The sequence below is a fragment of the Dermacentor variabilis genome, chromosome 6, assembly GCF_050947875.1.
Source record: "Dermacentor variabilis isolate Ectoservices chromosome 6, ASM5094787v1, whole genome shotgun sequence".
Lineage (NCBI taxonomy): Eukaryota > Metazoa > Arthropoda > Arachnida > Ixodida > Ixodidae > Dermacentor > Dermacentor variabilis.
Genome location: NC_134573.1, coordinates 150,489,150 through 150,511,602, shown reverse-complemented (window position 1 = coordinate 150,511,602; position 22,453 = coordinate 150,489,150). Strand labels below are relative to the sequence as shown.

Below are 22,453 nucleotides of genomic sequence, written 5' to 3'. Positions count from 1 at the left end.
GGTATTTCATGAACGATTAGGTAAGAATGAAGGTTAACGAAATCGTAGTCTTCCTCACGAACTTCGAGCATGCTTCATGGAGTAGCGTATTTCTTTATCACGAAACCTCTTAAGGCATTCAGGGTATCTCTCACTTTTGGGGCAAGTTTCATTTTCGAAACAATTTCGGCTCGGCCCGAGATGGTTGTCATTCTTTCTTCTCACATGTATGCGTCACTTTTACTTAAACGTCCGTCCTGTCCTCTAAGGCATGTATGTATGCGCTCGTGTACCGAACACAGCAATGAACCGCGCTCTGTTTTCACCTCCCCCTCCCGCCCCCCTCTTCCTACGCGTGACGTTTCTTTTCTTTTGTTTCGGCCGCAAGCCCCCGCACCCCTCTCATTGGTCCGCGGTAGTCACGTGGCAAGCCGACGTCAGCGGCAGCGATTGGTTTGCGTCGATCCGCGGCAGAGGAGGCCGAGTGCGCTGCCCACCTCTCTCCTCCTTTCTCCTCCTCCTCTTCCTCCCATCTGCACGAGGTGCAGCTGCGCTGCGCGCCCGCTTGTGGCGCCCGCTCACGTTATAAATACTCACCACGCGGGAAAGTTTGCCGCGTGTTGAGCAGCGACTTCGACCGAAGAGAGGAGGGAACCGCGCAATTGGCCCGGGAGTCCGCCGCGCAAGGAAGAGCCCCGCGACACAGCGTGCCCCAAGGCCTCCGTCAACGCATCCTTGTGGACACAACGTGAGTTGGAGCTACGGACGAGTGACCCTTTTGACATTGCACGTTTGAGAACCTGAGTGAGCTGTTCTTTCTTAAAGAACAAAGATGGTAAACGAAACGATGATGCGACGCCGGAGTAAAGCTTAACCGCGACTCGCTCATTGCAATGCGTAGAGGTGTAGAAGTAGATCAACTCCTTTTATTCATTGCTTCCTCTCGCATTAACGGTGTTGTTGAGGGCGTCGATGAGGCGGAAATGTATGGCCGCAGACACCGTAACTGTCCTGGTCAAAGGAACTTGCAGCGATGACCTCCTGGTTGAGCGTCCGCTTCGGCCGTGATAGGTCGTGGGTCAAAAAACCTCGCTGCCGCTGGCTACCTATTGGTTAAAATTGGGTGCAGGTGTCCCTCGGCCTCCCGCTTGGTTTCCTCCAGGAGCGACAGGTCCTGGGAAAGGACCCTGGCGCATGCACGTCACATCAAAAGCCTGTGGCCACAAAACAGTGTAAAAGTGGGATCCTGGTCCCTTTCATAGCGGCGATTTCTCTGACGACATCCCAAGGCACCTCAGACGTGGCGGCGCCCTCGCGTTGCGAAGATACACCTTCAGCAGAATATGAGCCGCCAGCACTCCACCCTCTCATGTAGTCCCCATGTCAAGCACTGCCGGAACCAAATCCTGCTTATCCGCTTTGACCTGATGACCAGCGTATTCTTCTTGACGCAGCCGAGTTTGAGTGAACTGCTTCGACTAGCTTAATCAAATTCAAATGTTCCCGGGGTTTTCAATACGGATATGCTCAAATGAGCATTTCTGTTTCCCTGATTTAAATAAATTATTTTGCTCTACGAGTAAATCAATAGACTTCATATTAAACGACCTAAAAAATTCAGTCGTTATAATAGTATAATCAAAAAGGCATTGACGCGAAAAGACTACTGTAGAAGTTTATTCGGAAGACGAATCAGGGTGATAAAGAAAAAAAATGATGTCTTGTTTGTTATCTGCAAATTATGAATGGAGGTGGTGCATAAATATATGTAGAAACGTAGGGCAAACGATTGAAACATGTCTACGCTCCTGTTATTTGTTCCCGCCGCAAATCCTACAAGAACACCGTGCGAGGTCCGCATAAAAACTCTCACGGAAAGCACTCTGCGCGCTACTTGCACTCTGGTACATCATTGCTGCAACCACGCCTTTTGCTTTTTAGTTTTATCCTCACATATAGTAATTACGCTGCTGGTAATCGCCTTTCGAATGAGTTGGAAATCCATGTTTCCTTGCTACAAAGAACGGAACTGTCAGCAACTAAAACGGCTCGCAATAATGGCTGCATTCTATAGTTCGGTAAAATGCGTCTCGTTGGCAAGATGGCGACTTATCCGAGCTCTGGCCAATACGGAACAGCGACTACCAAGCTCGTGTATAAGTAGTCTAAGTGTATATGTATATAAGTAAGTGTATAAGTACAAGTAGTCTAGTATACGTGCATAAATAGTAAGTACTGACTACTATAATTGCAATAACATGGACTACATTTCTCACAATTTCCTGGTGTCTTTGCAAGATATGACCAACTGCCTCGACATTTAGTGTCCGTGCTGGTTTACCTGCTGCGTTAAGCTCCCATCGCCTTAGCACGAAGGATGTAGCAAAATTTTGACCGAATGCAAACTCAGACGTTGTCGTAGGTTAGGTTGAGCAAACATACTTACTTGAATGCAAAGCAAAACTTGACAGCAGCCGACAAAGAATCTTGATTTGAAACATGTGACTACGGAAGCCCCCTCTCCCACCCTTTTCTGCTCTTCCCTTAAACGTTATCGACAAATGAGTTCACAGCGGTTTGATTATTATTCCTCGATGTGAATTATGCGCCTCTAATGCTAACCTCAGAATCACAATATTGCATGTCGAGATCATTGCGTTTCGTGTCATTCAATGAGCGTTACTGTCACGGACATTATCGTCTGTATACTTGCACATTGCCTTATGGTATACGAAGCAAACACATGCGATTACTTTGCGAAGATGCGAGTTGCTTCGAAAACTATCGGTTTGGAAGGTTGGTAGTCAAGACGAGTTCTTGCTCCTCCATAGAATCAAGCCCAGAAACACTGCCTTAGTGTGGCAGCCTCCCTCTAGTATCAGCTTCAATAACCAGAAAACTAGAAGCTGGCACCATAAAAGCAGAATATTCGTCAGCTAAAGGAGCTCGAAGATAGGATCGGTGATCGAATGGATGGGATTTAATGTCCCTAAGACTGCACTGAGTGTGTGAGGGACACTGTAGTGGAGAATTCCGTCTCGTTAGTTTGCCCAAACAGGATTATTTATAGCATGCCTAAGTAAAAGTAGGCGATTTTTTCTTTCTTTTCTTTTTTTATGTCTCTCCATCGGAACCTGGTAGCCGCTGCCTCCAGTCAGGCGTAAAATTTCGTACGCAGCAGCTGGTCGTCTTAGACATTCAGCCACCATTTAGGGTTAAAGTTGTGGCAAGTGATCGACCACTTTTTATTACGTATGTATGCCTCTAACTGGGCAGTTCCCGCAGGGCGTACTTCAATATCACAATACAGAAAGAGCAACGTCACGTGATTAATTTTGCATGGGCTGCACTGACACTCATTGCCTTCACCCTTCCCCCAGGGCAGGGTAGCAAACCGGACATGCATCTGGTTAACCTCCCTGCCTTTCCTGTCTTCTATTTCTCTCTCTCTCTGTCTCTCTCTCAGCGAAGTGACGCATGCTTCCACTTTTAGTGTGCACACCTCCATGTCATATCCATGTCACCTCCAAGTCACGAGGATCATGTGACAAACGCACGGTCAGACAGCTACTTCTGTACTGAACGCGTGCAGCTTCACAATGTGTCGTTCACTTTGGTAAACACTTAGTCATTTGCATATGACTCGTGCAGTCACTTTACCCGGGCATGAAAGTGCAAGAAATCTCTGGAACATTTGTTTGGGACATTGTCTCGAACGTGTAAACAGCTCTAATAGTTAACATTTGCCTTTACAAGGAACAGAACACCTTAAGAACAGAAAAGAAATAATTATATGCGTTGTTTTGCTTTTGTTTAAACATTAGCACACGTATCATTTCCGCAGGACGCAGAACTGTTCGTACACTTGTTTAAACTGCAATCGTATAGTAACTTTATTAGTCGTAACCTGTCTTCTTTAATTACGTATATATTGACATACCTGTTCAGCTACTTCCACCATCAATGAAGTTTTGATTCCTAAAATCTCATTAAAAGCACGAAGTTGTTTATACAGAATAACGTTACTACCGGCAGCGCTTAGTGTTTATCTTATGAACTCTTCAACAAAAGCTTTGGTGAGCATACGTTCTCAATATCAGTTATACGAACAGCAGCGCTATAAAAATAACACCTGCTACATGTCTCTCTCGATTTGCATTTTGAAATAGGCGCCCCTTCGCAACGTGAAAACGGATGCATCAATTATACTGCTCTTACGAAATGCAACGAGAGCGCCACCTACTTGCCATTGCGCGAGAACTATGAAAAATATCGTTTGTATCGCTCATTACTTCGACGTCCGATGTTGTAGGCCCAGTCCTCTTGCTGCCTCGATTGTTACGAATGGGTCCCGCGCGACCGCCTCGAAAAGACGTGCTTCGCGTGCGGGAAAGAAATGCTTCCTTCTCCACTGTTCCACCCGCGTTCACTTCAGCCTGCTATGTTGTCATCGTACCAGCGCTCTCTTTTTACTTTTCCTCGCCGTCCTTTACCCGCGCCGGGCAGACTCGCAATCGTAGCACGCTTCGATCGCCGGCTCAGCCCCGGGTCTTGAGTGAGACATCTTCGTATTTACCTAATGCTTGGCCCCATGCGCTTTGCCCGGCTGCTCTCGCTTCTCCATTACCCCCTTGGATAAACACTTGCGCGCCGCGCGAAACCGCATTTCTTCGCACCTCTGGGCGTAGCCCTGGTGCCTATTAAACTTTAATTAAACTGTGAGTGGTACGTAGATCCCAAGCGAGGAGCTGCACGCGAGAGTACGATTGCCTAACCCTGCGCGACGTTAGGCGGTAAGCTAGCTGGCGTGTCTTCGTCTTGGCTCTTTCACGCGCGCAAGTTTGTTTCAGGTTTCTGCTCTATTCACAAACAATGGCAGCTTCACGCAGAATTACTGTACGGATACGGAATACTATTGACAAATGTGGCAAGAAAGACTAAGCAAGCACTGTAGAATTTAAAGAGAAGTATATATCGTGACCGCAACACATGCCTGACTTTTATCTTCATCATCTCTACATATCATCATCCATTGTACATCTTCCTCGTCTGTATAAATCATCAGACTCACAGCTTGATCTTCATTGTAGCAGCGGATATTTCATAGGAAGAGGAGATCCGAGGTGCTGGACATATGTAACCGCCATGGTTGCATGGTCCCCTGAAATTTCCGTCAAACTCTGCGAAACGTACGTGTTTCTTTATTTTAGTAAACTGAGATAAACATGGTGAATTTTGCACGCCCGTGCTGCCCTCTATATAATTTCTTTTAAAACTCTTGCTTCGGCTAGTTGGTTCATGCTTGAATTAGTAAAGGCAAGGCGCAGAAGACCAGGACTCAAGAAGAACACAAACGACAGGACCGGCGCCTTGCCCTTGAGTCCTGGTATTGTGCGCCTTGGCTTTGCTAATAATTTCTTTTATTCAGCGTTTTCAGCAGCACCTTCACAATTACAGGCAGAACAGGCTCCCTGGCTGTTGTACAGCTACCAAAAAAAAAACATTTTTTTTTTTGCCATAAGCGTCGAAACAAAAAAATCTTCAGAACTTCCGCTGCCCGGAATTAGAAGAGTAAGACCGAATAAACAAGTGCAAGCTGATGGAAAGGAGTGAACCATATATATCGTGCGGTAGACAGGGAAATTTAGGAAATGATATTTATCTGTGTTCACCGCGATGCTTCCAAGACTTATTCAGTGAAACTGAGAAAACAGCAAAAGAACTGGAGTGCTGAGTTGACTCGGAACCCGAGTGAACGTATCGTGTTTTGTTTCTCGTGAACACATCTGACTATCACGAATTGGAGAGCGAACGCTGCGTTTCTCACGCTCTCGTTAACATTAAGGGCAAGATCAAGTCCTTAGGTAGACAGAAAGGAACGCAAAGAAAGGAAACCCTTTTGACTCCGATCTGCTACGTTGTGGTGAGGAAAAAGATGATGAAAGGAAAGAAAGAAATAAGAGAGATAAGTGGCGACGCATGCGCGCACGCACCAGCGTTCACTGTGCATTCAAACGTGGTCGTACAGTATAGTCACCTTTCGAACGCGCAGCAGTGTTTCTACTTGCTTTCTGTCACGATGGCGCTCAAGTCAGGAATCCCGTATCGTGTTCCCTTCAAAAACACGGGAAGTGGCAGAGGACATGTTTCCTGGTCTCGCCGCAGTGGCGAAAGGTTCGCGAGGCACTGTCTATCCTGTTGATAAGAAAACATCAATCGTTTGAGCATTTCGCGCCCCAGCCACAAGCGACAATGTAAGGTTGCCTCGCAATGAGACAGACCATGTGGCACCGGACGACACAACGAAGGCTCTAAGGAGCGTCGACGGCAGTTGAAAAATTCCGCTCCATTCCAGTGTTCCAATGCTGTAGGTCGAGCAAGTAACCGAAGTGGTTACGTTGCATTAGCCCTTGGCAACAGCACGCTGCTGTGTCGGCACTGACTGCCTTGACAGTCCTGAATGCGAACACTGCCAAATGCCTGACGCATAGTTAACACATGTAATGCGGTTGTCCGGCACATGCGCGTATAAGAGAAGACACTTGGCGATTTCCCAGTCAGCAGCGGTAAGTGACCACTATGAGTCAACGCTCTTCTTTGGCGATAGCCCGTCATTGCAACTGCAAGGCATTGCAACGAACTGTTATGGGAATTTTCGCATGCCGCATTACGCCACGTAATGCGGCATGCGTAATGCGGCATGTGTAACAGGTCGCTGTTAAATGCACAATGCCGCCTCTCGCTTTCTGACTTACTTCTTTTGAAGTGAAGCTCTTTCTTTGCTCCACATGAAAATGCCCTTTTCTTTTTCGAAAAAGGTCTTCATTATGCTTTTTAATGAACACTTCCGCTCTAGACTTTTCGTCCTCCAACGTAAGGGGATGGGAAACGCGCTTTCAGGTTGCGGCATATACGTGCATGGACACATGATGGTGGTGGTGCGAGACTGCTATTCAGTTGCCCTGATGAGGATGTGGTTATACGTTCGTTGCTCGAAATCATAGGACAGCCACCCTAGATTCATGTGAGGAAGGGTGGCCATGTTGTCATGGGTTTTAGGGTTTTCTCCCTATATACGCCATCTACTGATCTGGGCGATGCTTGGCACCATATGTTTGCTCCCACGTCTACAGCTGCGTCCGCTATAAGCAGCCACACGTTGCCCGTGGTCGAAGGAGCTCCCAAGAACGCGCAGAGGCGCTGACATACGAGAAAGTGGTTCAACAAATAGCACTGGTTGGGATGTTTTTAAATTCCCCAATTTTTCGCGCGCTGTGCGCCGCCGGCGTCTTCGACGACGGGCACCACGTTGCACCTCATATTTAACGCGACTGTAGATATGTCACTAATGAAGGTGATTATTTAGAAACTTGCACAGAAGAGTCACGAACAGCGTGAAAGGCTGTGGAAATAACGACATGTGAAAGGTTGAAATAATGAAGGGCCACGAAATAGCGTGAAGGGCCTCTTTATCGCATTCTCGCGTGTCTCTGCGCGTTTTGTTCGCAAAACAGGCGCTGAAGTCGACTAATCGCAGGCACGGACGTTTCAAGCCTCTAAACTAATGTCTACTTTAGACGTTGTGTATCTCCCTCTTGAAAACCGCCCGAGGAAGCATCAGAACCATCACCGCCACACGTCGTCGCCTTTACTCGCTCACCACGGTAAACGACGCATATTAGACACGCAAGGTACACCTTGATAACTGCACTCTTCTTAAATGACAGTAAAAGAGCGCCTCCTTCTCTGTCTCCATTAACCCTCTCCCCCCTTCCCTCGTTCTTTTTTTTTTTTTTTTCGAATTGGCAACGACCGCACGCTCCAGACAGTGGTGACGGAGGTTCTGAAAAGACAAGAAGAACGCAAGTGCGGAGCCGTGGTTACCAATGTTTTCAGGTCACGTAGTCCCGAAAAAAAAAGAAAAGAAAAAAGAAAGTGAGCAAGGAAAGCGAACCAGATGTGGTAGTAGCTTAAGAACAAAAGCACGTGTACGAGGCTCGCATAGGGCACGTGTTCGAGGGCATTGCGTACAGTTGTCGTTTAAATTCCAGATAGCGCGTCTATGTGGCGAGAGTATTGAGCCTGTCTTCGCGACTTCCGAATTGCACATGTACTTTCAGTGAGCCACCTGTCACGGGTTCGATCCCAAGTGGCAGCGGCGGCTGCATTTCGAAGCAGGGCAGAAGGCCAAAAGAAAAAGCAAAAGAAAAAGAAAGAAAAAAACGCTCGCGTACTTAGATTGAAATGTACGTTAAAGAACCTGAGATGGTGAAAATTACACCGGAGTCAACCACCACGGCGTCGCTCATAACGCACCGCACAGTTTCGGGACATTACACCCCACAGCAGTCTACAAAAAAAAAAAAAAAAAAAGAAAAAAAATTGTGAGCGCATTTAGGGCATAATGTTGCAGCAAGTGAAACTATATTCGCCTTCTTGTGCACGCAATGCAGCAGTGCCGGTGGAATGCTTAAAAATTAGGAATGCCGGTTTTGGCAGGGTTGTTCCTTCAAGTTAACGTAAAGGTGAACGCGCGCGTGAACTTAACGTGAGCAGACTGGGTGTGTTGATACACCTCTAAAGATAGTTTGTTTGAAAACGACTTTATTCCGTTATTTTTTTTTTCTTTTCGAAATTACCAGTGCGAAACCAAGACGGGCACAGAGAAGACGAGATACATAAGGCTTAACTTTCAACGTATGTTTATTGGAAACAATATAGGGGTAGGGAAATATCATGATTATACTATATTGCCTATATTGTTTCCAATAAACTTTTATGTAGAAATTTTGCGCTTGGTGTCTGGCCTTCTCTGTTCTCGTCTTGGTTTTGCACTGCTAAACTTTCATCGTGAGCAGGTGAAAATGTAGCCGCTCCCTCCTGCACCATACACCGTCGACGCTTCAATTGCGACTTGCAGTTTCTGTGCTGAAACGATTCGTGAAGAAAGCGTTTCACCGATTGATGTTGCTCTCCGTGTCGTTTCTGCGCAAACTTTACCCCGCAAGCACGCGATTCCATGTTACGCGTGGAACGGTAAGGACCCTATACGCCGATAAGCCTGCATAATCCGCCGTTCAAATTAGAAACTAACTTTCTCTCCCTCCCCCCCCCCCCTTTCTTTCTTTAGCTGACTTATTGTACACTGGAGCTTATTCCATTTGCAGTGCATTTGGATGGGTCGCCGCCGCCAAGCTTCGCTCATTGGCAGCGTCTCATTTACAAGGGAATGAATGGATTACGTTTCAGCCTTTTGTTCTGGCGACCCCCTTTCCTTTCGAGGGTCGAATTAAAAAAAAGATCTTTGATTATTTTTTTCTTTTTCTTTTTTCAATGCGTTTCTGAGGGTGACTTTTTAGAGTCGGCTGCCCCATTACCTTCACCTCGATATCACGCTACTATGCAAGTTCCGTACTTCCGGATTTTGTTCTTTTGTTTACGGAATAAGAAGGACAATAGCAGGAAAAACTTGGTCCCGCATTTGCAAAGATTTTCGTAAGCTAGCTAAATGAGTTCGTACGAGCGGCCGCCAGCCGACAGCGGAAGCTATCACATCGTCGTGAAAGCCCGCTGGTCAATGAGAAACGGCTTCTTTTTAATAATTCAGCGCCTGAGTTTTATTATACTTCACAGGGCGCTGATCTTATGGCCTCAAAGTTATCTCCTTTGACTGTGTTATAATGAACCTTGTGATGCCTTGCGTATATGTCACGCTGCGAGTTGAACTGTGGTCGCCGAGGGCGCAGAATGCAACGAGGACTGATGCACTACTTCAAGTCGACAGGCCTCTGCGACCGTTTATTGACCTGGCGTGCGCATTAAAGTGCGCGCGCGACTAAAGCTCTCGCTCGACCCTTCCTTCTCTCTTCCCTATGTCTCCTCTCCCACAGTGCAGGGCAGCGAACCGGACGTGTGTCTGATTAACCTCTCTGCTTTTTACTTCTCTCTCTCTCTCTCTCTTTCTTTTTCTGTGAATTTGATACGTTTTCACCGTCAATTGACGTTGCTAAAACAGCGAAGTGACACCCGAGCGTTAGAGGGAGGTAAAAAGATCGCCCTTTGCGTTTAAGACGCAGCGATTCTTGTTTTCCAGGCTCGAAACAATTCACTGCATTTCGCCTGTGCTCCCAGTGCTCCCGACCATATATATATATATATATATATATATATATATATATATATATATATATATATATATATATATATATATATATATATATATATATATATATATATTTATATATTGATTTCCAGGCCTTCAAAGCAGTTTTTTATACTCGCGCAGGTACGTCAAGCCAAATCTACACCGACACTGACGACCTCTCTACTGGTTCCCCTTTATTAAGTTTTCGCGAATGTCAACGGTTTAGCTGAAATGCAGGACCTGTGGTTACCAGACTGCCGATCGTTAAATTTAATTTAAGGTTAACTCCGGCGTTCTTTTTTCTTTCGCTTGAATTGTCATGCGATAAACTGGCACCACGGGTTCTTTCCAGAAGCTTCGAAGAACCAGAGGACGTCGTTGCGCTTTGACCTTGCAATTGTTCCGTGATTATCTCGATCTTCATTTAAACCCAGAGGGTTAATAACGAATTATTTAGTCCTGTTCAAGCCATTGTGTCAACAGCGCCCATCGAATCACTGCCCGCATTCTGTGCCTCCAACACGCGCGCGCGGAGGTCACAAATAATCACGCGCTTTTTGGGGCGAAGTCGGATTCACGTGTCAGCCACGCGAACGTTCGATTAATATCCCGACCCGAGATTCGCGAGAGATTGCGCGCCAGCGTGCGACGCTGCTCGGAAATTACGTTTTCGCCAAAGGGGAAATGAACTGCGCGCAGCCACAATGGCCGCACGGCGTCGCGAAATGACAAACACGTCCAGGTAGGTCAGACGCCTGCCGCGCACGTGTGATTGAAGCGGGGCGACGCCCCTTTTACAAAGGCGGCCGGTGACACTACCGTCAGTTAATGCAGACAGTGTAAGACTAGTTGGGAACCTGACTGTACTGACTATTTTTTCGCGCGTTTCACAAAGAAGTTTGTCGCATTTCGAGAAAATAAAAGGAAGCTGACAGCTGTGTGGCACCCCGTCTAACGCACTGTCAAGTAATCTCCCTTTCTTTTTACTCTTTCTAAACACCTCTTCCACCACCACAGTGCAGGGTAGCAAACCGGAAACTGTAATCTCGTAAACCTCCCCGCTTTTCCTCTCTGTCCCGAAAGACGTCGAATATACTTGTCATCAGCAATAGGTGCTGCGCACTCGCGATCAGTGCAGCTGATAGACATATTTTCGGGCAGCATACTTTCTTTTTCCAATCTGTCGCATAATGAAATATAATTTTTTTAAGTACAGTCGGTTACAAAGACTAGCGTAGTTGTTGTTACCCAGGAAACCTATGGCTCGTACACACTATGTGGACGGGGATTGATCAAGAATCGGATGTATCAATCAAAATGACAGCAGCACATGAAATTCTACTACTGACGAAAAGTAGGCTGTGCGAAACGAGCCAAAGTACATGTTAACATGCGAACGATAGTAAAAACACGAAAGGAAAACAGCTGGGACGCAGTTTATTGTAAAGTAGAAACGAAAGAAGACGTGCATAAATTTATGAGCTCAGTAAGTTACAATTCATCAGGAAATCCTTGGCAGCGTACAGCAAACGTCTGCATGGAGAATCGTGCTCCCCCTTTCTGCTTCCGTCTTCCTCAAAGCCGCAGGAAATACACAATTACGACAGCAGTCGGTATGCTGCTTTGCGGAACTAATACAACGCAGAATAAAACTCGTCCCGGTTTGTGTTTGACGACATCAGGGAACCTATTGTTCCGACATATAAACATAACGCGTTACAGGCATTTATCAATACTGTGTGTAGAGCTCCTGCTGAAGATTTCAGCGCACATAGCTTAAGGATATAAAGCTACTTATAGCTGCAATTGCGTGAATTTTGTTGGAATATAGTATCTATACTTATGACTGCACGTTCTTGAGCAAATGTTGCTTAGGAAGAATTATTATGTGTAACCAAAAATAAAAGTTTAGGGTGATCTGCGCAATCCACTGTGGATCATCAGCCGCGAGGTGGATGGTTTAAGTATTAAGGATCTATTTTCTACCACTGATGCTTCATAGACTGTGCACATACATTTGGCGAACTACTTTAAATTACGGGGTTTTACGTGCCACAACCAACATCTCATTATGAGGAACGCCGTTATGGGGGACTCTGGAAATTTGTACCACCTGGGTTTCTTTAACGTGCACTTAAATATGCAGAACACGGGTGTTTTCGCGTTACGCCCCCATCGAAATGCGGCCGCCGTGGCCGGGATTCGATCCCGCGACCTCGTGCTTAGCAGCCCAACACAAAAGTGGTGGAATACTTTGACTCCTTGTGGATTTTGAATTGAGAAGCTGTTTCTTGCAACACTAGGCGTCGATGCTATCCCTCTTGTATCTATAAATCGAAAACACTCTCCAGTCAGGCCTTTCGAAGCTTCGCCGAAGGTAGAAAAACGCATAGTAGTTACCCGATACCGATATACATTCAGTAGTATCAATAAATAAATATTTCTGCAAATTAGGCAGACTAAAAAAAAGGAGCATAAACCCAGCATGCGGTTCTTCTTTCCTAGCTCAGAAAATCTAAAATTTCATCATAAATTTTCCTGTGGTGCAAACCTACAGCTGTAGCCCCAGACAAAAAGAAACACCGGAGAAGTCCAGTGCATGCTGAGCTTGGTAAGGCATCCTACAAAATCAGTTTCCCTTGAACTAAAGAAACGGCGCCATGTTAATAAGGGATATGTTCTAGAGACTCACTCTCATTAAAGACAATACAATTACAGATACGGCACCGAACTAGACTTGTGTGGGTAAAAGATGAATGGGGGGGGGTGGCAATGCAGTATCATAAGCGATTCGTAGACATCGTAGCGAGAAGCTCTACCTGTATTTCTGAACTTATTACAAATCATTGCTTGTTTCCGAATTCCTAGTGTGCCCTCCTTGGTGCGGCGAGTAGTGAAGGCGCTACTAGGCGTTTTCATACTACCTTCGGTGAAGCTTTGCAATGACTGACTGACGGGAGAGTGTTCTCGATTTGCAGATGCCAAGTGGGTAAGCATCGACGTCAAGTGCTGCAAAAGACAGCTTCCCAATTGAAAAATTCACGAGAACTCAACGTATAGTCAACGAAACGTACGCGCACAGTCTACAAAGAATCGCAGGTATACAAAACGGGGACTCAAGGCTGCGGACGGATGTCTACGGCTTGAAGTCAAGCACTGTGCGTTGTGCTGTTCAGTTCTCTCCCGAAATTTTCCGCTTTATGTATATAGAGTCTAGCCTGCGGGCAGGTTCGGCGCCGGCTCGCGAGGCCGGGAAGCGTATTGACAGAGCCGTGTTTGTACGTCAGCGCACGGCCTGTCAAGATTTATTTCTAACGTCCGCGCGCGCGCGCGAGCTGCGCTCTCGCTCTCACTTCGCGATCTGATTGCGCGACCAGCGATGGGCCGCTGAAAACGGCACGCTAGGCCTTTCCCGGTTGTAGACAGCTTGGCGTGCATCGACGTATGTGATTCGAAAGAGAAAATAAAAAAAAAGCCGTGGCAACTTTCGCGTATCCTGCTATACTAGAGTGCGGCGACATCACCCTCTTCGCCTGCTGTGTTCGGTGTCTGCGGTTCGGCAGGGTAGTGCGGTTGCGGGTGCGTGTTGCCATGAGTCCCGGTTCGGAAAGCGGGGCCACCGAGATGGCGTAACCGCGCGGGCCCTCTAAAAAAAAAAAAAAGAACTGAACTCGTCTCTCTTGCACCTGATTGTCTTGCCACTTTATGATAGCTAGACCGTCGTTTTCTTTCTAGGAAGATTATATTTTAGATTGATAGCTCTGGTACCAGTTCTTGCAATGCGCGTATTGCAGAGTATACATGCGAGGAAAACGGAGGGCGAGGCTCGGAGAGTGAAGGTTTTGACCTATGTGTGCGCATGCATTACAAACTCAACAAACGTACTGCTCTACTGTCTAGACGTATAGTTCTGTGAAATAATGTTTTCTGTATTGTAAACTGGAATCCGTTGCAGTACTTTCTTTGCCTAGTAGGCTGTTCTGCAGTAGCCGGAAACTCTTATCATAACCTGGGATATGTGCTTCACTGCCTCCACAACAATCTTTGCTTTCAAGCTGGTGGAATCCAGACGTATTTTGCTGACGCATGTAGGGATATATATGCTTATAGCCCAACAAAACTGTAGCTCCGTTGCCTTAGGTCGGGAACACGTGCAAAGTTTTTTTTTTTTTTTTCACTGTAGTGCGGCAATCGTCAGCACTCGCGTCGATCGAAGGCGCTAAGCCTAAAGCTAAGGTAGCTGAAGATGCACGTAAAGTACGTTTATAAAAATCATGGACGCAGCTGTCGCTCCTTCGATTCATGCGGATTGAAAGAGAGTGCATAAACATTTCTCGATTTCCTTGTATGTTTACTTCTATGCCTTTGGCATGCATGGTTCCTTCAATCCGATTAGTTAGTTTGCGTGATCCTCTTCAACATAATTTCAGCCTGATAGGTCTACTCGACGAAGATTCTATCGGACTCTCGAAGGTGCCCGGCTTCTATGTATCGCATTTCTTAAAGGCCCCTAGAGAGACGACACATTAAACCGCGCTTGCTGTAATAGTATGATTTCTAGGCCTACATAGGTAGTGTGGGACGGATGTGCTCGACAGGCGTATCCATTTCAATCGATTCTATACCAGCCTCATCATCCATCGCCGCAGGCTATCTGCTTCCAGTGATAACATAAGCTTCGCACCTCTGTATTCAATGATAAATGGCACAGGGAACATTTTCGGTGTGCTGAAACCGAATAGAATTGCCGCATTATTCTGGTCCTCCTGCCTTTTGACAGTTGTGTCGAAACAGTAAAATTTCAGAAACTCTCTTTTTTTTTTCTTTTGGCGAACGCTCGATCAAGGGATTCGAGTACCGAACAGGACAAACAGCTTGCGGGTAAAACTGGCGTTGGGTTTTTTTTTTCTTTATAATTTTTAGCCCAGTCTTGTACTAAACGCGAAGGGGGAAATAACGCTTAAGCGCTTTTTAAATGATGACTCTGTTCCTTGTCTGAGATGAGGTTGGTTAAGAAGGTTCCCGTAGTTGCTTACCGTTTGAAGCTCTGTTGACAAGAAAATTGTGCGCACGTGCGTATGCGTTCGATCGCAAACGGCAAAAAAATCCATCTATCGCGTGAATATGCCAGGTTCATTTTTTCTTTTTGGCATGTTTCGCTTTGTCTGGGAGGCTTACAGGCGGCTTAACAGTGGTTGACGTCGAAGAAATACAAGGTATATTCCTGGGCGCATAAGTATACCACGTTGTCTGCTCTGACATAGAACCATTTACTTATCCCTTACTTATTTTCTTTTCAACTCACCGTGGTTGGTTAGTGGCTATGGTGTTGGACTGCTTATCAGGCACAAGATCGCGGGATCGAACCCCGGCCACGGCCGCCCCATTTCGATAGGGGCGAAAACACCCATGTGGTTACATTTAGGTGCACGTTAAACAACTCCGGGTGGCCAAAATTATTTCGGATCGTTATCTCCCGCTACGAGGTGCCTCATAATGAGATCGTGGTTGTGGCACGTAAAACCTCATAACTTAATCCTTTTCTCTTTTTTTTTTTAGACTTCACTACCTTCGGGAACGGTCCGCACTTGTAGACTGCGCAATGTCTGTGATCGGCCCATATTTCATGTTTAGTAAACACGTACTGCCGGTTCTGGTTTCCAGCGGGTGTAGTTTTACGAGCGCATCCGACTTTCATGCCGGCCTTTTTTTTTTCTGCGCTAATTACACGATAATACTGCTCCTTAATTTCATAGCTCTACGCTAACTTGGCGCGTCTGCTTCGTTCAGAACTTCATTTTGACGCCTATTTCGTTGTCCTACGTGTACCAGGAGGCCTCAAGTGGTTTAATTTGACGAGACCAAAGTGGCCAGATAACCAGATTTCTTGAACCCCGCATCGATACGAGGTCGCCCAAGAAGACGTTGCCTTCAAAATCCAAAAAAGAGCGAGAGATTCTGTTTGCCAGCATGACGTCAGTCATTCCCCCATGCATTGTTACCGATACGGATGTTCGCATTTCCTTTTTTTTTTCTCGTTACGTTCATTACGCGGCGCCTTCCGCAAAAGCATAACTCTACTTCAGAAAGGGTGCGACAGCATTGACGCGGGAAATCGATTTATACAGCGGTAAGCGGAGCAGCGTCAGGTGATTGAAGGCTTTCCCAAGGACAGAACAGTATCAAGAATACACAGACGCGCACTGAATGCCTTGTGGGTCGGTGAGCAGTGAAGTCCACGCTCGCATATTTCCTAAATGAACAGTGGTCTGTCACCCACTGGCGTCCCGATGCACTTGAGGAAGATCGGCTCTAGAGGTGATATCAGAAGCGACAACTGACGCCGCGGTCGATGCTCTTTTTCAAGCCGCAGATACCAAAGATGCAGTTCGGCGAGAAAAGTAAAATGTAAAGGGAAAAAAAAAAGACGGAAGCGGAGAGAGAAAAATGAAGAAAACAACAGACGGAGGAGGAAGTGAGACACAAGCGACACATACGGGCACCGTTTGTGTCTCACTTCCTCCTCGTCTGCTTAGCGCCGTACCGTTTGTCCTTGAGTCGTGAACCAACTAGCTCAGCAAAAAGTGTTGTTAAAAGAAAACAAGATCGATTGCCCAGTCAAATTGTCTCGGCTTCATCAACTGCCCGCTGGCTGCTTGCTCAGCATGTTTATTTCTCGCTTTCTGTACTGTTATTCTTTGGTATTGGAGAGATGTATGAAAAAGCGAGGGCCCTGCAATGATTAGGGGTTTCAGATTCCGTGAGCTAAATCGCTGATGCGTGCATTCGCTAGCACGGTATGGTTTGCAAACGCACCTATCTGCGACCGTAGGTATAACACGGTGCGACGATACTGCCGGTGCAATGTAAGAAAATTAACAGACGCGCGGGCCTTCATTGCCTATTCGCGGACGTGAGAGCCGCTCCCAACGGACTGCACATAACCACAGTGCGACTGCATACAACTTGATTTTTGTTTCTTTAGTGCACATTGCGTCTCTTCAGCTTTTTTTCTCCGCACAAGATGCTTCAGATAGCTGAAATCGAACGCCAATGCACTTGAGGGAGATCAGTTGTAGAGTAACAAATACGCAGCTAGTCGATTAGTAACGCAAACCGCCGTGATTGCTCAGGAGCTGTGGTGTTGGGCTGCTGGGCACGAGGTCGCGGGATCAAATCCCGGCCACGGCGGCAGCATTTCGATGGGGGCTAAAGGCGAAAGCACCCGTGTACTTAGATTTAGGGGCACGTTAAAGAACCCCGGGTGGTCAAAATTTCCGGACTCCTCCACTACGGCGTGCCTCATAATCAGAAAGTGGTTTTGGCACGTAACACCCCATAATTAAATTTTGCAAATAATCTTTCGGTGCGCAGTGCCTCCTCCCAGCCTCATCCCGATTACAAAGGCTAGGCGACCCAAAGAAAAAAAGAAACTAGAAACGAAAGGTAAGTATCATAAGACGTGCGTTCTGAATGCTGCGGGTGGGCTATTCTCAGGAAAACCATTAAACCGCGACGCTGCGATTGTTTGTCCCGTCTTATTTGCGCCCTTTCACTGTCGAACGCACGGCTCACGTGTGTACACGATAGAACCCGCGTGTATCTGTAACACATCCCGTAACATCCGTCGTAAGCGGGCAAGTAATTAGCGACTAGGGCGGCAGAACGGACGCGAGAAATTCCGCTGTTGTGACCTGCAAATGCACTGCAAGCGCACACAGGAGCAGCACGGCTCAGTAAATGCGGTCTCCTTCCGTTTGTGGGCCAACCCGCATGCGTGTTCAAGGAGGTTTCAATGTTGACACGTACGAGCGCGCGTGCAGCCTCGACTGTCGATAATAATTCACGTGCCTGAGTGCCTATACGTGAAGAGTGGCAGGCGGAAACACTGCCGCCGCCTCCGCGTTTGAAATTAAGACGCACATCCCTCGAAATCGCCGCATCGCGTCCGTTCTTCCAGCATTGTTGTACGCGGAGCCCACATGGCACTATTTCTGGTTCGCAATTAATTGATTGGTCGACGAGGCTCCAAGCCTCAAATCAACACTCTGACAAGGACAGACTCCGTTGAATAGGTTGCCGTATTGATTTGGCTACCTGTAAGGTTCATTAATATGCATTTTTTTTAAATCAGCGCACTTGAGAGTGTTGGCATTGCGATCTCAGCGGATTGAGACCGCCGTAGCGAGAAAGCGAGCCCTCGGCTTCGTGCTCAACTGTATCGTGGGTTTGGGGCAACAGCTGGCGTTTAATGGAGGGGAGACCCGATGAATTCTCAGTCAAGATAGAAAGAGAAACGGTGGGGTGAAAAAGAGAGAAGTTATCTAATAAGGTTTAATGAGTTTCAGAGTAAGGCGTGGGAACGGTGCATCATACTGGTAGTACGAACACAAGCACGCCCGCGAGAACTCATTACGAGGTAAAACGACGAATCAGAGCCCAACCTCGAAGCCTTTTAATAATGAGATCAGTAAGTTTAACATCGTTAGTTTATTATAATTGTTAAGAATTCAATCACGGGGCTCTCTGGCCGCTCGCGTCGTTGCAAATTCGATCTAAGTGGTCAAGAACTGCGGATCATCAGGAAATGGGGAACCAGTAAATGAGGAGGTCGAGGTTAGCTAGAACAAATCTCCAGTTAGCCACCCTGAACATGGAATGGGTAGGAAACGGCTAGGATAGAGCAAACGAAAGTTGTGAAAAGGAACTGTTTTTGCAAGCAAGGCCTCACTGCGATTATAGCCAGTTAAGCACTACCAATTGATTCGAATGGATGTGCGATACAATGTAGGACACCGGAAAGCTTTTCTTCTCGTGAAAGCTTGCTTACTTGCGAGTTTCAATGTTCGGAGGCGAAGCAGGCTTTAAGCACTCCGCCAACTCGCAAAAATAAGTTTAAGTAATATCTTAAGTCCAAATAGAGAGAGCGAAGGGAAGGAGGAAGGGCAGGGAGGTTAACCAGACTGAGTGCAGTTTGCTACCCTACACGGGGGGAGGGGAAGGGGGAGTGAAAGAGGGAGAGAGAAAAACATGAGTCTATACCGCACTTTCACATGCACTAAGTTAGGTGCAGGATGTCTATAGTCGGGCACTCAAGTCTGTTGCCTTCAGGTAGTGAAGAAGCGCCCGAACTGCTTTCTGGGCTAATGAACTGTTAGGCCAGGCTCCCAAGACCTTTGCTTCTGTAAATGGCCTGTCGTCCAGTCTATTCAAGGCACACTGGAGAGTCTGAGGTTGGTTATCAAAGGTAGAACAGTGACACAGAAGATGATTGATGGTCTCTTCACACTTGCACTTAGCGCACATTGGTGAGTCCCCCATTCCGATACGATAGCTGTAGGAGTTAGTGAATGCTACTCCTACCCACAGCCGACAGAACAGTGTAGCGTGACGTCGTGAAAGGTTTGCTGGTAATTTAAGTTTCAGTGTAGGTCGAGGCTGTCTAAACGACATTTAGAGTTCTGTGGTGTATGCCAGTAACTTAACGTGATGGTACGAACGAGACTGCGAAGCTCTCTTGCAGCGTCAACTCTCGATAAAGGTATAAGGAGTGTCGGTGCGCCAGCCTGGGCACGTCGGGCAGCGTCATCGGCGAGGTGATTACCAACGATGCCACAATGTCTCGGCAGCCACTGAAAGATGATATCATGTCCTCGTTCAGAAGCGCAATGGCAAGTTTCAGTGATTTTAGACACCACCTCTTCATAATTGCCACGTCGTAAACCTCGCAAGCTCTGGATGGCTGCTTTCGAATACAACCCGTATCAGATGTTAAGCTGATAAGAACAGATACTACACTTTGACCTACGTCGGCCATATCTACGTTCCCACCACCCTCTCTTTGTCGGCGTTCCAAGTGCTTGCGTGTCTCCTTTTTCTTCCTTCCGTTTTCCTGTGATGGCGGTCCCGTAAGCGTGCTACCAGCCAGTACCGCGAGCCGGAAATAATTGCGCACCGTCCATGTGGCCCCGATACCGCAAAATTGGAATGTTTCACCGGTGCAACGACCAGGTACCAGAGGGAGTTTGCGGGGAACCAATTTTGTGTGGCCTGCGTTGTGTGTGACCGCTTGTGGCTTTCGAGTGACCTCACAACCATTACTGCATTGCGGGGCGTCGACCAACGCACGATCGCCTTGGCTACGGTGAAGCAATGTAGGAGTGCGGTGAGGTGCGTGTTTGTTTTACATGCCGGCATTCGTTAGTAAAGGGTGTCTTGCCGCGTTTTGCAACAATAAATGGGTTTGTATACCCCCCCGGTGCCTCATCACTTCCGTGGCTCAGCATCGTGGAGGAGTGACTAGTCGCGCCTCGCCTTACGTTGACCCGCCGTGGTTGCTCAGTGGCTATGGTGTTAGGCTGCTCAGCACGAGGTCGTGGGATAGAATCCCGGCCACGGCGGCCGCATTTAGATGGGGGCGAAATGCGAAAACACCCGTATACTTAGATTTATGTGCACGTTAAAGAACCGCAGGTGGTCGAAATTTCCGGAGTCCTCCACTACGGCGTGCCTCATAATCAGAAAGTGGTTTTGGCACGTAAAACCCCACAATTCAATTCAATTCAATTCGCCTTACATTTATGTACATGCGACGTTTAACGCACGGCAATGGACAGTTCGCTATTAAGGGGCCCACATATACAGCTTCGCTAGTGATCCACGTTCACAGGGTGGAAATCACTGAATTTTTTTAACTGTTTTGCTTTCTTCCTCGTATTGCTACAGAATAATAGATAAATATTACGGTAGGGTGAAAAGATGGATAATTTGAGAAGTGCGCGTGCAACCACTCAATACATCGTTACTTTTATTTTTGCCGTCATCGTCAAAATCAGCATCAATGAATTTCTAATATTTGTTTCCAGTTTTAGCGCGGGTATTTCCTTTTCACGTTTTTGTTTCGCATTCACAATCTTAATCATGTCTGGCAAGCTGCGTCAATATCACCAAGTGAAGTGCAGTTTGTCGGACGCCTCGAACCGTAGCTCTGCGTAAGAAATATTATGAAAGAAAAGCTCTCATGTCTCCTTAATGCTTTTCAAATAGAAAAAAAAAAGTCATCGACTGCAATAAGCGGACGTTCCCGATCCGGATGATGTTAATTTATCTTGCTGTACGCGACATACTTAGAGGAGAAATGAAGGAAATCTATGCAGAACCCAGAGTCGTCGCTCCTTCCGTTCCCCCTAAATATACGTCCGCTACTAATGCCGGCTAATCACGAATCGGTAGTATTGACCGGGTCGTCATTTGCGAATAAATGCCGCGTCAAGCGATTAAAAAAAATTTTTTTTTAAGATCGGAAGTTTCGTATACAACCATAGAACGTGCAAATACGGCTTCTTCGTTTAAAGGGCTTGATTTCCCTTTTTGGTATTTCGTTGATAACGAAGTTCCCATTGTCAACTCTTTGTTTAAGCACAGAACAGCAATCGCATTTTGTCGAATGCTAGTTTTAAACGACCTCCGACTGAGCCCTTTCGCTTTGCACGCCCATATAGGACTCGAAAAATTCGATATCGAAGCTGTACACAGTGAAGGCGCATCTTTTCGTCCCAGAGTTTCGGGGAGCGGACGCGAAAATTGACAGTTTTATTCTCTCAAAGTATTGATTCGTGGATGCGGACTCATTGTTGACAGAAGATGAAGATAGCTGCTGACACTTTGACGTTTCGCTTTTTCAAAGAAAACTGGCATGTTGGGTGAGTTGCTTGATCATTATACCCCAGAAAATTGAACGCGAAAAAAATAATGAAAGAAAGCACATCAGCTCTGAAAGCTGGAGACGATCGCTCACTGGCAGCAGTTTGTATTTAGAACGGTTTTTTATTCTTACAATAGGCATCTGTAGGTGACCGCTCATCTTCGTGTGCTTTCTTCTGCGTGATGGACATTTTCATCTCTTCTGCGATCTTCTTTTTTTTTTTGAACTTTTTGAGAAGTGTATAGATGGGTGAGTGGCTGTGGGGGAGGGGGGGGGGGCTGTGGCTTTTTGGCACTAACCAATGAAGCACGCTGAACTTGTGAAATTCGTCGAATTATTTTACAGTAACTTGTGCAAGTGTCAGCTAGCGAGAGAACCGAACAATCATTTCGGTGTCAAAATCGAGATTTTATTTTTATTATTGTTGTATTTGCGTTGTTGGAAAGTATCAAAATAATATTTACGACGAAGCCTTAAAAGTTATAGCGACCAATGCTAGTTCGGTTAGTTGAGGTAGGCACTTGCCTCGGCTGGATACATTTAGAAAGAAGAATAAGAAAATTAACGAAGAAAGAAAGTTGAGTGTGTGCGCATTATACTTAGAGTTTAATTAGAGGTGGTTACTC

General features: G+C 46.5%; 1 protein-coding gene across 2 annotated transcripts in view; it reads left to right on the top strand.

Moving 5' to 3' along the window:
* The first annotated feature begins 581 nt into the window (after nucleotides 1-581).
* LOC142585465 (uncharacterized) overlaps nucleotides 582-22,453 on the top strand; it is an 82,491-nt gene continuing 60,619 nt past the window's right edge. Inside the window, exon 1 of one of the 2 annotated variants that reach the window (XM_075696245.1) lies at nucleotides 582-727. The gene's annotated coding sequence lies outside the window, so the exon portion shown is untranslated. The remainder of the gene's footprint in view (nucleotides 728-22,453) is intronic. The other variant, XM_075696244.1, reaches the window with a different exon arrangement.